This window comes from Lolium perenne, chromosome 1, assembly GCF_019359855.2.
Source record: "Lolium perenne isolate Kyuss_39 chromosome 1, Kyuss_2.0, whole genome shotgun sequence".
Taxonomy (NCBI): Eukaryota; Viridiplantae; Streptophyta; class Magnoliopsida; order Poales; family Poaceae; genus Lolium; species Lolium perenne.
In genome coordinates, this window is record NC_067244.2 from 152,017,129 (window position 1) to 152,032,949 (window position 15,821).

General features: G+C 41.5%; 1 long non-coding RNA gene across 15 annotated transcripts; it reads left to right on the forward strand.

Annotated features, from left to right (window-relative positions):
* Positions 1–5,905: 5,905 nt before the first annotated feature.
* LOC127307684 (uncharacterized) lies at positions 5,906–14,821 on the forward strand. 15 transcript variants are annotated; one of them, XR_011743449.1, is made up of 15 exons: positions 5,907–6,441; positions 6,531–6,703; positions 6,898–6,956; positions 7,681–7,893; positions 8,305–8,409; positions 8,673–8,818; positions 8,959–9,008; positions 10,116–11,693; positions 11,792–11,887; positions 11,987–12,254; positions 12,551–12,793; positions 13,028–13,443; positions 13,564–13,657; positions 14,099–14,168; positions 14,393–14,821. It is a non-coding gene; the product is annotated as an uncharacterized lncRNA (long non-coding RNA). The 15 variants fall into 15 exon arrangements; XR_007855770.1 differs by lacking the exon at positions 6,898–6,956 and having other exon boundaries at positions 5,908–6,441; positions 11,987–12,098; positions 12,171–12,254; XR_007855779.1 differs by lacking the exon at positions 6,898–6,956 and having other exon boundaries at positions 5,908–6,441; positions 11,998–12,098; positions 12,171–12,254.
* The last annotated feature ends 1,000 nt before the right edge of the window (positions 14,822–15,821 follow it).

The window sequence follows — 15,821 nt, forward strand, 5'->3', positions numbered from 1 at the left end:
TTGCTGTCACGAATCTGGGCTGTTTTCTCTGTAGGTAACTCAGAAAATTATGCCAATTTACGTGAGTGATCCTCAGATATGTACGCAACTTTCATTCAATTTGAGCATTTTCATTTGAGCAAGTCTGGTGCCTCGATAAAATTCGTCAATACGAACTGTTCTGTTTTGACAGATTCTGCCTTTTATTTCGCATTGCCTCTTTTGCTATGTTGGATGAATTTCTTTGATCCATTAATGTCCAGTAGCTTTATGCAATGTCCAGAAGTGTTAAGAATGATTGTGTCACCTCTGAACATATTAATTTTTATTGTCCACTAACCCTCTAATGAGTTGTTCTAAGTTTGGTGTGGAGGAAGTTTTCAAGGATCAAGAGAGGAGTATGATGCAACATGATCAAGGAGAGTGAAAGCTCTAAGCTTGGGGATGCCCCGGTGGTTCACCCCTGCATATATCAAGAAGACTCAAGCGTCTAAGCTTGGGGATGCCCAAGGCATCCCCTTCTTCATCGACAACATTATCAGGTTCCTCCCCTGAAACTATATTTTTATTCCATCACATCTTATGTGCCTTTCTTGGAGCGTCGGTTTGTTTTTGTTTTTGTTTTTGCTTGAATAAATGGATCCTAGCATTCACTTTGTGGGAGAGAGACACGCTCCGCTGTAGCATATGGACAAGTATGTCCTTAGGCTTTACTCATAATATTCATGGCGAAGTTTCTTCTTCGTTAAATTGTTATATGGTTGGAATTGGAAAATGATACATGTAGTAATTGCTATAATGTCTTGGATAATGTGATACTTGGCAATTGTTGTGCTCATGTTTAAGCTCTTGCATCATATGCTTTGCACCCATTAATGAAGAAATACATAGAGCCTGCTAAAATTTGGTTTGCATATTTGGTCTCTCTAAAGTCTAGATAATATCTAGTATTGAGTTTTGAACAACAAGGAAGACGGTGTAGATTCTTATAATGTTTACAATATGTCTTTTATGTGAGTTTTGCTGCGCCGTTCATCCTTGTGTTTGTTTCAAATAACCTTGCTAGCCTAAACCTTGTATCGAGAGGGATTACTTCTCATGCATCCAAAATCCTTGAGCCAACCACTATGCCATTTGTGTCCACCATATCTACCTACTACATGGTATTTCTCCGCCATTCCAAAGTAAATTGCTTGAGTGCTACCTTTAAAATTCCATCATTCACCTTTACAATATATAGCTCATGGGACAAATAGCTTAAAAACTATTGTGGTATTGAATATGTACTTATGCACTTTATCTCTTATTAAGTTGCTTGTTGTGCGATAACCATGTTCACTGGGGACGCCATCAACTATTCTTTATTGAATATCATGTGAGTTGCTATGCATGTTCGTCTTGTCTGAAGTAAGAGCGATCTACCACCTTATGGTTAAGCATGCATATTGTTAGAGAAGAACATTGGGCCGCTAACTTAAGCCATGATCCATGGTGGAAGTTTCAGTTTTGGACATATATCCTCAATCTCATATGAGAATAACAATTGTTGCCACATGCTTATGCATTAAAGAGGAGTCCATTATCTGTTGTCTATGTTGTCCCGGTATGGATGTCTAAGTTGAGAATAATCAATAGCGAGAAATCCAATACGAGCTTTCTCCTTAGACCTTTGTACAGGCGGCATAGAGGTACCCCATTGTGACACTTGGTTAAAACATGTGTATTGCGATGATCCGGTAGTCCAAGCTAATTAGGACAAGGTGCGGGCACTATTAGTATACTATGCATGAGGCTTGCAACTTGTAAGATATAATTTACATGATACATATGATTTATTACTACCGTTGACAAAATTGTTTCATGTTTTCAAAATCAAAGCTCTAGCACAAATATAGCAATCGATGCTTTTCCTCTATGGAGGACCATTCTTTTACTTTCATTGTTGAGTCAGTTCACCTATTTCTCTCCACCTCAAGAAGCAAACACTTGTGTGAACTGTGCATTGATTCCTACATACTTGCATATTGCACTTATTATATTACTCTATGTTGACAATATCCATGAGATATACATGTTACAAGTTGAAAGCAACCGCTGAAACTTAATCTTCCTTTGTGTTGCTTCAATGCTTTTACTATGAATTATTGCTTTATGAGTTAACTCTTATGCAAGACTTATTGATGCTTGTCTTGAAGTACTATTCATGAAAAGTCTTTGCTATATGATTCACTTGTTTACTCCTGTCATATACATTGTTTTGATCGCTGCATTCACTACATATGCTTTACAAATAGTATGATCAAGGTTATGATGGCATGTCACTCCAGAAATTATCTTTGTTATCGTTTTACCTGCTCGGGACGAGCAGAACTAAGCTTAGGGATGCTGATACGTCTCCGACGTATCGATAATTTCTTGTATTCCATGCCACATTATTGATGTTATCTACATGTTTTATGCACACTTTATGTCATATTCGTGCATTTTCTGGAACTAACCTATTAACAAGATGTCGAAGAGCCAGTTGCTGTTTTCTGCTGTTTTTGGTTTCATAAATCCTAGTAACGAAATATTCTCGGAATTGGACGAAATCAACGCCCAGGGTCCTATTTTGCCACGAAGCTTCCAGAAGACCGAAGAGGAGACGAAGTGGGGCCACGAGGTGGCCAAACCACAGGGCGGCGCGGCCCAGGCCCTGGCCGCGCCGACCTATGGTGTGGGCCCCTCGTGTGGCCCCCTGACCTGCCTTTCCGCCTACTTAAAGCCTCCATCGCGAAACCCCCAGTACCGAGAGCCACGATACGGAAAACCTTCCAGAGACGCCGCCGCCGCCAATCCCATCTCGGGGGATTCAGGAGATCGCCTCCGGCACCCTGCCGGAGAGGGGAATCATCTCCCGGAGGACTCTACGCCGCCATGGTCGCCTCCGGAGTGATGAGTGAGTAGTCTACCCCTGGACTATGGGTCCATAGCAGTAGCTAGATGGTTGTCTTCTCCCCATTGTGCTTAATTGTCGGTCTTGTGAGCTGCCGAACATGATCAAGATCATCTATCTGTAATTCTATATGTTGCGTTTGTTGGGATCCGATGAATAGAGAATACTTGTTATGTTGATTATCAATTTATATCTATGTGTTGTTTATGATCTTGCATGCTCTCCGTTACTAGTAGATGCTCTGGCCAAGTAGATGCTTGTAACTCCAAGAGGGAGTATTTATGCTCGATAGTGGGTTCATGTCTCCGTGAATCTGGGGGAGTGACAGAAACCTCTAAGATTATGGATGTGCTGTTGCCACTAGGGATAAAACATTGGTGCTATGTTCAAGGATGTAGTTACTGATTACATTACGCGCAATACTTAATGCAATTGTCTGTTGTTAGCAACTTAATACTGGAGGGGGTTCGGATGATAACCTGAAGGTGGACTTTTTAGGCATAGATGCATGCTGGATAGCGGTCTATGTACTTTGTCGTAATGCCCAATTAAATCTCACTATACTCATCATAATATGTATGTGCATGGTCATGCCCTCTTTATTTATCAATTGCCCAACTGTAATTTGTTCACCCAACATGTTGTTTATCTTATGGGAGAGACACCTCTAGTGAACTGTGGACCCCGGTCCAATTCTCTATACTGAAATACAATCTACTGCAATACTGTTTTACTGTTTTCTGCAAACAATCATCTTCCACACAATACGGTTAATCCTTTGTTACAGCAAGCCGGTGAGATTGACAACCTCACTGTTTCGTTGGGGCAAAGTACTTTGGTTGTGTTGTGCAGGTTCCACGTTGGCGCCGGAATCCCTGGTGTTGCGCCGCACTACATCCCGCCGCCATCAACCTTCGACGTGCTTCTTGACTCCTACTGGTTCGATTAAACCTTGGTTTCTTACTGAGGGAAACTTGCCGCTGTGCGCATCACACCTTCCTCTTGGGGTTTCCAACGGACGTGTCAACCACACGCATCACTAGTCATAGTGGGAAGTAACATAGAGTAGTAACATGCACATATTACTACTCTATGTTACTACCTTCATAGTGGTTAGTAACATCAAAGTAGTATCATATATGTTTTCATTAATTAGCTTATAGACTCAATGTATCTTGAGAAGTGTGATGTTACAGTAACTAGCTATGTTACTCCATCCCCCTCTCTCCTCATTAACTCACTGCCACATAAGCAAATTTGCTGAGTTGGACACTTAGTTACTAGTGAAGTTATTCCCACTATGAGTAATCTCAAAGGATTAGCATGCATGCAGATCAAGTGCGGCTGCCACATTAATGCAGTTATGTTTACCTGCTTCGAGACCCCATGGCTTCCTCTCCCAACAATTGCTTCTATGGAAACGCCCACGGCAATTATATCATGCGTGCTGCTCTCCATAATAATTGTATCATGTCTGCTGCTCTCCATAATAAGATTTCCACTCGGCTGATCATCTCCATTCTCTCACCCTCTAGCCAATTCGGTACATAATCGTCTTCAACATACTAGCACCTACCAGTGACTTGCCATCTCCCTTCTAGCAGTGATTCCCTCTGATTCGTCTTGCCGTCACAATCCCTGGCAGTCGATTAGTACTGAATCAGAGATCACATGAGCCGTGCAGTTCTCACAAACTTGGTCAGTGCAAATCCCAGTAGTAGTTCTTGGCCACGGCTCAAACTCCACCAAGTTTTACGATCCATGTCGTCTCTGGACGGCTTTGCAGGCGTGATTATGTTCAAATATTATGCTGATCTCCCACCTATTCTGATTATTTGTATTTCAGTTATTCCGATTGCCTCCATGTTTTTTAATTTAATCTGTCAGTTGCAAGATTGAAGATCGGAATTTCAGTTTCTGGAGACACAATCGTCGGTGTCGCCCGACGTCCTTCCACAACCCCTCTGCTCCGCCCCACAGGTACGAGCTCCCTCTCCTCTCCTGGGATTTTCATCATGCCCTGCAACCTTCTTTTTTATCCTAATATTTACTACATGTTGAACTGACATCAGGGTCTACTTCCGGCCTTTTTAGATCAGTTTGTATTGGGACTTGCTTACTCTTCTGAAGTAATCATTTTATTAAGTTGCTCCTAGGACTAAATCAAACAGGTTTGAACATGCACAGGTGTGTCAGGAATCAAGCTGTATAAATTGTTATGGTTTACTTTGATCTGGACCCAACTGATGAGTTGTTGTGATTTTCCACGTCTTGGTAGGACACCTTGAACAGTATATGCACGGCCCGATTTAAGGCCAGTTTAGTCTTTCTGCATGTTTCTACGAGGCTGGTGAGCCTACTTAGCCACACTCAGTTTTTATTTGAGTTAAATACACAACGAGTCCCAATAGTTGTAGTTTATGTGCATTTTAGTCCCAATAGTTGTAAAATGTTGTAAGGTAGTCCCAAAAGTTGTTCATTTGTGCAAAACTAGTCCTAAATAATTATGGTGCTAACATGTGGTATTTGGTCCTTTCGTAAAAGGCCCCCTACCTTTTTCCTATACCAGGTCCCACCTGTCAGGTTGGAGCAAAGAAACAAAAGAGGTTTTATTTGAGGCCAGTTTAGTCTTTCTGCATGTTTCTACGAGGCTGGTGAGCCTACTTAGCCACACTCAGTTTTTATTTGAGCTAAATACACCACGAGTCCCAATAGTTGTAGTTTATGTGCATTTTAGTCCCAATAGTTGTAAAATGTTGTAAGGTAGTCCCAAAAGTTGTTCATTTGTGCAAAACTAGTCCTAAATAATTATGGTGCTAACATGTGGTATTTGGTCCTTTCGTAAAAGGCCCCCTACCTTTTTCCTATACCAGGTCCCACCTGTCAGGTTGGAGCAAAGAAACAAAAGAGGTTGGAGCATTCCTTCTATAAATGTTCCTAGACTACCCGCTCATTGGAGGCCTCTGCCGGGGGCAAACAATCTCGTTCACACGTTTGGCAGCAAACAGTAAAATCTTCCTCCCACTTTTCACCTCAACCGTTGGATGTAGTTAAAACTTTTCTCACTCGTTTGGCTGTGAAAGAGTCCATGGAGTGTGGGACCTCCTACGTGCAGGACCCAGCGGTGAGAGGCAGACATGCTAGCTCGTTCGGTCGCCTGGTCGCCTATCCACCAGAGGTGAGAGAATCTAGATCGAACGAGGTCCTCAATCCTGGCCTCGCTCCCCAATCCCCACCTCCTCCTCTCCTCTCCAATGGCAGCCTCCTCTCCTCCCCCATTTTTGTTTCTCCTCTCTCCCCCTCGACTGGATGCGGGCAGCCGGTCGCGGGCGTCGCCGTGCGAAGAGCAGGTGGAGCCGCATCCGCCGTCGCCTTGGGTCGCTGCCGCCGTCGCGCCTCCTCCACCAACAAGTCACGAATCCGTGACAGGACGGGCAGGATCTCGTCGTGCTGGTCCTCCTCCGCGTTGGTGATGTGCTGCTCCCTCCTCGTGGTTGAGAGGGTGCTGCCGCTCGCCAGTAACAGGGGTAGGTAAACTGTTCAGAGCTAGCCATGTCTCCCGATCCTAAATGCTCCGAGCTTGGATTGCGATTCTGATAGCATCTGATGATTGCAGGAGGCCAAGGAGGGGCTATCTAGAGAGAAAGACGTGGCTGGGGATCTACAGAGTGACCTAGCAGTTCCTCTCGGTTAGGGTTTTTAGATTCTGCTGTGCACTTCCAGTGGTCGTGAGGAGGACGGGAGAACAGAAATCAGAGCAGACGGTTGCACTTGCTGTTCAATATCAAGGTTCGTACCTTCCTCCCTTGGTTGATGTAGTTTGGAGAGCTCTAATTCACTCTCGAAGAATGTAGAAAACTGCATTAGGGCATTGGGGACAAAGGATCTCCCAGTGTCCTAATTTTTTCTCATCCTGTAGCCGTATCTTCTAAAGGCGTCTCAATAAATTGAGCATATTTGGCTGATTACGTCCACGATTGCAGCTGGAGACAAGAGGCAGATCCAATATTGAGAGAAATCTAAGCTCTCGATGCTACCACATGTCTGAACTCGCCACATTTCCTCTTTGCTTAAGTCTACAAATGTACTTTGGTCTCTCCCTTTTGCATATGTTGATTCTGTTGGCAGTAGATTATCTAGCTTGACCTTTTCCCATGTTCAGTCCCCTACTGGTTCATGTGCGTAGTCAAATTGTTCTTAATTTTAATGGCAATATTGAGAGAAATCTAAGCTCTCGATGCTACCACATGTCTGAACTCGCCACATTTCCTCTTTGCTTAAGTCTACAAATGTACTTTGGTCTCTCCCTTTTGCATATGTTGATTCTGTTGGCAGTAGATTATCTAGCTTGACCTTTTCCCATGTTCAGTCCCCTACTGGTTCATGTGCGTAGTCAAATTGTTCTTAATTTTAATGGTATAGTGGGCTGTTAAAGTGTTAATTGCCGATGCAATGATGCAAAAAGTGTTGCAGCTCCATGCCAAAGTTTTTTGCTATTAGGTTGGCTTGAATGATCTGTTCTTCCATGGTTCAAGTTGAATATATAACTAAAATAAAAGAGATATTTATATGAATGCAGAATTCATTTTTTTGCGAGGATGCTTATGTTCTTATCATATGTATAGCCTAAAAAATCAAAGTGCAGTTTGTGGGGCAGACCAGAGAGCAATCTTAATTTTCCTGTTAAATATGTGTTTAGTTCCGCCTTGAATATATATTTTCTTATGTTCTTATCATATGTATGCATTTTCATCTGATTTTACTAGGTGCAGCTTGGGAAGTTGCACACGTGTCCACCAGACGTGGGCACCCGTGACCTCGAAGGTGCCCCCCGTCTGCCTCGGGAAAGGAGGGCGGCTCCGGTCACTGCAGGAGCTCCGATGGCGGCGGCGGACGGACTGGAAGGGACCGGCGGCAAGAGAGGGCGCACAGGCTGGAAGGGCCAGTGATGAGCGGGGCATCCGCCTGCGACCTCGAAGGTACGCTCCGCGTCACGCGATTGGATGAAACTCTCATCTTGCTATTTCCTCTATTCCGTTTTAAAAGACGTTTGGAAAACCATTGTAGCCTGCCAAAACATCTTATAACAGGAACAAATGTTGTATCTCTTAGTCCTCTGCTGAATTAAATAGTTTCTCTGAAGTGGTTGCCGACTTGCCGTGGAATCTCCAATATGCAGGCTTGCACGAGTATAGTTGGATATCTTTGTTTATCCAGATCTATGCTTGTATATATGCCTAAAAGGTGTTTGAAATAAAACTTGCAAGGGAAGATTAATCTATGTCATATCTTTTGTATGTTTACTCAGTAATTTTCTGCTTTTCTGAAATTTTGCCCCAATTATCGATAGCAGCTCAAGATTTTAGTCTAGATGTTTGCAATTGGTACAGGAATACAGATCTTCATGTGTGATGTAATCACTTTTTGATAATTGAGAAAGCTGTGCAAGAGGTGCGGTTTATGGTCCGCAAAAAGCTGGATACAATATCAGAAAGGTATGTCCATTTCATCCATGTAACAGTCTAAGACCATGTGGCCTTGAGATTTTTTTTGAGAGCATGTTATCTATGTGAGGTCTCCTCTCACTCTCTCAGGTAGTACTAGGATACTTTATTTGGTAGCATCATGTGTATTTTCCTTGTGCATATCATTCTATGTTTCACTGCCAATGCATATTCTTATTTTAGTCATCTGTAACATTCTTCCTTTTCTTATAATTGATTTGGTTTTCCACATTCTTTGCTGCAATTTTTCATAGATACACATGGACGTACCAGGAAAAGCTTTTGATATGCGCATGAACCTCATTTTTATCCGCGCTCCCTTCTAAGGAGTCCCCAGTTCAGAACAAAATATTATTGGAAGGATCAGTACGGCCTCAGACATCATACTTGTCCAGGCCATGTAATAATCTGTATAGTTGGGAAATTCATGTTTCATATTTATTGCACTAAATCTTCCACGTTCTCCTTGTATTCATTATTGGTAGCAAGTTACAAAAATTTCAGCTTTGTTGACATTGACAAGGGGATGTGGACCTGCAGGTCTCCACGAATGATGAGTCCGCCATGAGAGAGAGAGGTTTCATGTTTTGGTATCATTATGTCCCCTTGACCTCTCCCAAGTCCTTTTTTTTCATTTTTTCATTGTTCCGTCAATGCTGCTAATTCTATAGTGGATTTGGCATCAATATTTTTTAATTTATCCTACTACCTTATTATCACTTAACTATTGTAATAATTGGAAGTCTGCTTATGTTTTATCATGTAATTGAGAGCATAGTTTTGGCGTATCTCTGAATTCATTAATATTTCAGCGAAGGCTTATTTAGATGGCCTGGCCTCTGATTTCGGTACTGATAAAAAGTTTGTATTCTCTGCATTTAAATATATGCTTTGGATGACTAAAGAAATGAATATGCTAGGAACTTATGAAGCTGGAATAATTATGCTTGTACATGTGCTTCTACCACGACCATTTGTCTGCCTACTTTCTGTTCTTATTTTGTGTTCAACTGAATCTTGTTGAGTAACATGGTACCCTTATACAGACCCATATATCTTACTTGATTGGATTGCAGTGAAAGAATTATTGTGCAGTTCTTAGAGAATTAATGTATTACTTAAATTCACTGGGTGCATTTTAGTAAATTGCGCATATCTTGATCGTTGTTGTTGCAATTGGCTTGGTGAGAAAAGATAGATAATATGGGGCGTTTATATGCTTGCCTGACATGCACACTGATGCATGGTGCAGATGACCAAGCAGATGCACACCAATGTGCCTCTTTCTATTGTTTTTTATAAAATAGATTTATCCTTAAAAGGAACAAATATGGTACTTTGTTTCTCTCTATTGTAGTAAATTTATATATAAAAATTGCAAAAAGTTCAGTTGGTATTAAAATTTGCATTTTAGTTTTTAGAAATTAATTGAATATGAGGCCAGCTACTCAGATGCGTCCAATCTATATTTATTATGGGGGTCTTTCATTTTGCTTCTGGTGGCTTCTTTGCCAGCTAATAGAAATAATATCTTTGTTGTTGTTTCTTGGCTGAACTTTTGCCATATCATGAAGTTGAGCTTTTCTGAAAGATAGTGTTTGTGTGGCAATTTTTCATGTGTTGGCTATAAATTGGTTCAACTCTTCCCTATGTCATTGCGGCTCTGAAGTGATTTTGTTACTATGGACCATGTGCAGGTCGAACATGCTGTTTGGGTGTGAGCGCTTCAGGTTTTATGCAGTGAGGATTTGGACACTGGAATTTCAATTTTGATTATGTGATGACCCGATGACCTGGTTGGACCCTAGAGACTCAAGTTTACTCTGATGACAAATACAAGGGCTAAGGTAGCTTGAGGTAAATCAACTCAGAAGCTTTGATTCCTCTACATGTGTTCCAGCTACATGAAAACTATTACATGATATTTAAGATCTTCCAGTATTATATTACTAATTACTCTGTTCTTTTCATCCGAACGCTATTTCTTAATCCAAGTTCATTTTTCGGCATCCAAATGATTTTTTAGTTTGATGACTGGTCCACTGGAAGAGACATGGTGCAGATTGATGCAGTAATTCGTGTGATGTTTGCGGGTTTGTAGGTCTATAGCATGAGTATGACTCGGGCTGTAGAAATGCATTCTTCAGAAAAGTGGCAGCTGCATAGCCATTTATAGCTTTACATCGAACCTTATGGGAAAAGCAGTGCTCTCTTAAAATGTTGTCTTCTTATGAGTGTCAGCTTTATTTTAAGTTTTACTCATATCTTCTCTTCCGTTCAGCACTAAAGTGTTGAACATATGGTTTGCATGCATGTCTCCATTTTATTCTATTCATGTTACAAATTTCATCTATATTTGTTTATTCCCCTGAAAAACGGGTTAATAGTTACATTCTTTTGTACTGTGCAAAATAAGACGAGTGTGCAAATGGCCTGAGTTATATAATTTTAAACCTCCTATTATTCAAATCCAAGATTTCATATCAGTGTGTGCTACTGTTATTCAAATCCAAGATTTTTCTGTAAGTTTTTAGTAAGGATCAATGCTTAAGCAACTATTTTCTTGCACTTATATACTTCTGCCTTGCCCCCTGATTTCCATGGCCGGTTGGCGGCCCTCATCGACCCTGCGCTGGAGCTTCGTCGCTTCTCCTCCAAGTGGTTCGTCCCCGGAGCTATAGAGACGGCCGGCGCGGTTGATTCTTCATCGGAATTGAGAACACCCTGAGCTGCTTCTTCTCTGATCTCGGCGCTCTGCATCTTGAGGTCACCGGAGTGCGGTGGAGAAGGAGCCCGAGCACTTGATTGTTTCCCTATTTTATTGCTAGGGTCATTTTTGCAAATTTTGGTGCCTTTACTTCAATTTTAGGTTTCCAGGGCAAGAGATGCTGAAGGGCATCGTTGTAATTTATGTACCCACCTCTTTTAATCTATCTTCCAGGCCTTTCGAGGCTGACTTTGTTAAAAAAAATCATAATTTCATCAAATTGACTTTATTTTGCAAAAACTGAAAAATGTATTACAATTTACCTACCTGATTTCTTATCGTTACTACTGTAATTCTGTGCGGATTTCACGGGATCGTGCGCCAAGGCGCGACGGTGAAGGAGGGTGGAGGCGGCGGGGAGTGGGGGTCCTCATCTGATCAGTCATTGAGCCGACCAAGGCTAGGAAGGCAGCCGTCGGCGACAAGGATCTGGAGTTCGTTAGGTAGCCCTAACCCACCTACGAGGCGTGCACGAAGTGGCCTAAGCGCTACCAGCGGCGCCCGTGAGGTAACATGTCCTTCCTACTGTTTCCATTCTAGATCTCCAGCGCTCACTCGGTTTTTTTTGTGTTGAAGCTTTTCCCTCCCGTGTTTTATTTTGCGCAGGCCAGATGAGGAGGAGGATGTCAAGGCGCGGTGCCACTACCGCTGTGTGCAGATCGACAATATAGTCTAACGCTTGATGACGATGTGTATGTCCAGGTACTGAACAGCTCTGCATTTTTTGCTCTCTGACTTTTGTGGTTACACTTGCATCGAGTAGCCAAATGTTGTTTAACATGATGCACCGCTGCTGTGGAGGCCCGCTCTAGGAGACGGCATACGGTGCATGGCGTTCGACACCATCAAGGACAGCGGCCTCCGAGCCACCCCGGGCCTGACCACTAGATGCACATGGACGGTGCCTGCCGAGGTACCAGCAAGATGGTGGTGGCAGCGCGGGGAGGCCGGTGACCTCGGGTGCTGATGAGTTGTTCACTTGCAGGTGCAACCAATCAGAAATAAACCTGAGCACATCTGACCTGGAGAGTGCTTTGCTACCATATCTAACTTGGAAAGAAAAACCAAGGTACTGATTTATTAAGTGTAGTGTCCCAACTACTACAAAAAAGGTACATATGTAAATACATAGCTGTTAGTGTTAGTGCTGACTGTAGAATTTCTTAATCCCAGGCCATAGGTTGTGTGCTATCATTTTTCTGGAACACTAGCCTCTAATACTTTGACAACTCTAAATCAGTCTTTCAGTTTAGTTTGGTGGATCACATGCTAATATACCATGGAAAGATTATTGTGCATGCAGTTTTGTTCGAATGCATCCAATACTTCTGTGCACTGAAAGTTCTACACACATCTGTTTTCTAGGTTGCGAATAAATGGTAGGGAGGCCACTGCTAAAGCCTATTCGAGCCACTTGGTGAGCTCATTGTTGACAACAAGGCTATGTAGTACTTTGAAAACGGAGCCACATTTTGCAAGTTTTGGTGACTCTTCAGAGTTCTTCATTGATCCTGGTGGCACACACTGATAGCCTGAAATTTATCCTCTTGGCAAGAACATGAGCAACCATCCTTACCTGTCGAATTCTTGCGGAGCAATGCTGCCAAGGTAACTATTCACACATAACCATTCACACATGTTGCTTTTTAGAGAGCTTGATTATTACAAGGTGGGAATTCATTGATTCTGATCCATAATATGCAGAGCCCTATTGTACTATTTGTCTTGCTTGTTCTCTTCGCATTTATATTCTACGAAGAAGCCACACTGCTGATCCATGAATTATATATGATACATGTGCAGAATTATATGGTTCTGAGAATTGCTATTTTGGCTGTACAGGATTATGTCCGGTGGCCGCCCCCTTGTGTTATGTTCTTTTCGCCCCTTAGATGATTATTTTGCTCATACTGAGTTATGTGGTTTTTCCGTGTTGGGTTGGTTGGTCTGTCCTTGCTTATTTTTGATATAACACATGCATGCTTATAATGAGAAACAAGGCTTACAAGAGCATGGAGGATTACTGATCAGTGTAATTGGACTACCTGGGCATCAAGGCATCAAGTATAGATGTGCAGAGAAAGAGGAAGAGCACATCCTTGAGCAGTAGTTCAGTGATGCCTGGTATGTCTGTTTATGCTGGGATAATAAAGCTTTGTTGTAAGGAATTTGGAAGGTGCTGGTGGATTTGAAATGGTGGAAGGAGAAACGAAGCTGAGGCCGTGTGCCCATGTCAAAATGTACAGCCGAATATCGAGGTTTATTTTCTTTCGTTCTTGGAGGTGCTTTTGCTTTTTCTATGAAATACTACTGAACCTGTGTTTCCCCTTTACAACCAATTCTTAGTATTGAACTACGTATTTTGCTATCTGGTCCAGTGACATTTTATTCACTATTCATTCGGAGAAGATATGCCGTTGGTTGGGGTGACACAACGGCATGTGTTGCAGCTCGATAAGTCGGCCCAGCCAGGTCATGCTCCCTGAGTAATACTGCTTTGATGCTTCTCTTTTGAATTTCATAAATTTTATAGATGTATGCTTGTACCTGAAAGGTAGGATTTTGATACAAAACTAAACCTTTATTAGGAAACCCCTTGGATAAATAGGTAATCTTGATGGAGAAACTATTCCCACCCAGGCTATTATCATTTTGTTTTGTGCAAACGGAGATCCAACACTAGAAATATTCTTGATATGGTCAAGGTTCTGTTCTCTGTAGATGAGGAAAATCTTTTGAAACACCATAATTGATATATATTCCCATTTTAATAGCTCTATGGGAATAAAACAGAACTGTAGGAGTTGGCTCTCACATGAAACCAATAAAAAGAGTATTTTGTTTAGTTTTTTTTGTCTTGTTTGCTTACTGGAACAAGCATCATATTATTGATTTATGCCTTGTTTGCTTCAGGCCTTCAACTTACCCATATGTAGCTTCAGGTTCAAGTTGGGACTGGACCAATACTCGTTTCAATACCATGGTGAGCAGCCTGTGATATTTTGTATTATCTACTAGGTTTACTCATGAAGTGTACATGTACAAATATGAGCTGAGCTATTTTGCTGAACTCCATCAGCTTGCCTACCGGGATTGTATGATTCAAATAATTTTTTATGGTTACCCGTTTAGAATTTTGTTGTTGTTGGCTACCCATTTCTATGATTGCTCTGTGTTTAGTTTCTTATCTGTATATCTATTCTGCAGATTACTTTAGTGGCCTTGTTCAAAAAAGATAGTAGAAAGATAGTATCAAGCACCAAGATACTGCATCCTGCCACTGTTCGCCGTCTCGCCGCTCCATGATTATTTGACTCAGTTGTGGCAAATGAAGCAAATGAGTTTTCCATGTATTCTTATTTGTAGCAAAGTATAAGGGCAATAATTTTTTCAGATGGCTTGTTAACATTTGTGAAATAGTGGAGATGTTGCTTGTTCCTTCACCATACCACATGCTTCAAAGGGTGGAGCATGTCACCATCCTCAATCCATGAGTGTGCTAAGCATTCGGTGCGTCATGCTGATTCCATATGTGTATGTGACAAGCCGAAAAATATGCTAGAAATGTTGAACCATTTAAACTTGTCGGAAGCATGCGCTCCAAGAGCTATGGAGTTATGAAGTTTCTCCTTCCCATGAGTATTCTATGATCTATGTTCATCCTCTGAATCTGGTTGATCGTTTGTCAAGCGGAAGGAGTGTGGTGATGCAAGATGAATAATTTTATATCATTCCGCTTAGGAGATTTCATTATTTTTTCTAGGGTACGCTTTGATCTCAATTCATTTCTTATATGGAGCTGCTTTGATCTCAATCCTTCTTATATGGAGCTGGTATGAAAATTGGACCATTATCCCAAGTGGCGTTAGGGACATTTTTTCTATTTCCTTGCATTATTGGTTATAGTATGTGCCTCGAAAATTAATAACCACCACTATTTACCTCTATTACAAAATAATTAGAATTCTCTTCTCAACACAACGGAGAACAAGGAGCCGATTATCCCAATCATTTTAGGACCAACCCTCGTATATGCGCAAGTGACACACCCTTTCTAATTCCATATTGATTCTGGCACTCAGCTACACGAATATGTTTCAAATAGGCACTCACCTGCACGAATACTGCCCAAATGAGCAATTTGGGAATTGATCTTACATTCAACAGAAGTGCGATTCATTTCCAAAGGGAATGCCATGCTTTGAATCCTACCTATTATTTATATCATTACTATATCACTTATTTGATACTTGAGACTACACTTCATTTTTTTTAAAGGTCTTCCATTGTATGTCATTTTGTTTGGTTACATGCTACAACATAAATACTTTTCATAATGCCTGCAACTGCTTGGTTCAAATATTCTTCGTTAGTGGAACAAGATTCAAGAGAACCACCAATATAAATACTTTTCATAATGCCTGCAACTGCTTGGTTCAAATATTCTTCGTTAGTGGAACAAGATTCAAGAGAACCACCAATATGTCTTTCACCGTGTTTTTCCTAACAATAATATTAGTACATCAAGCACGAGCAGAACGTAAAAGTGGAAGCGCACACATAACCCAGTATCAGATATGCTTTCAAAATTGACACTTCTAACCATAAAAAATGTGGTATCAACTCTTTTGTCTTG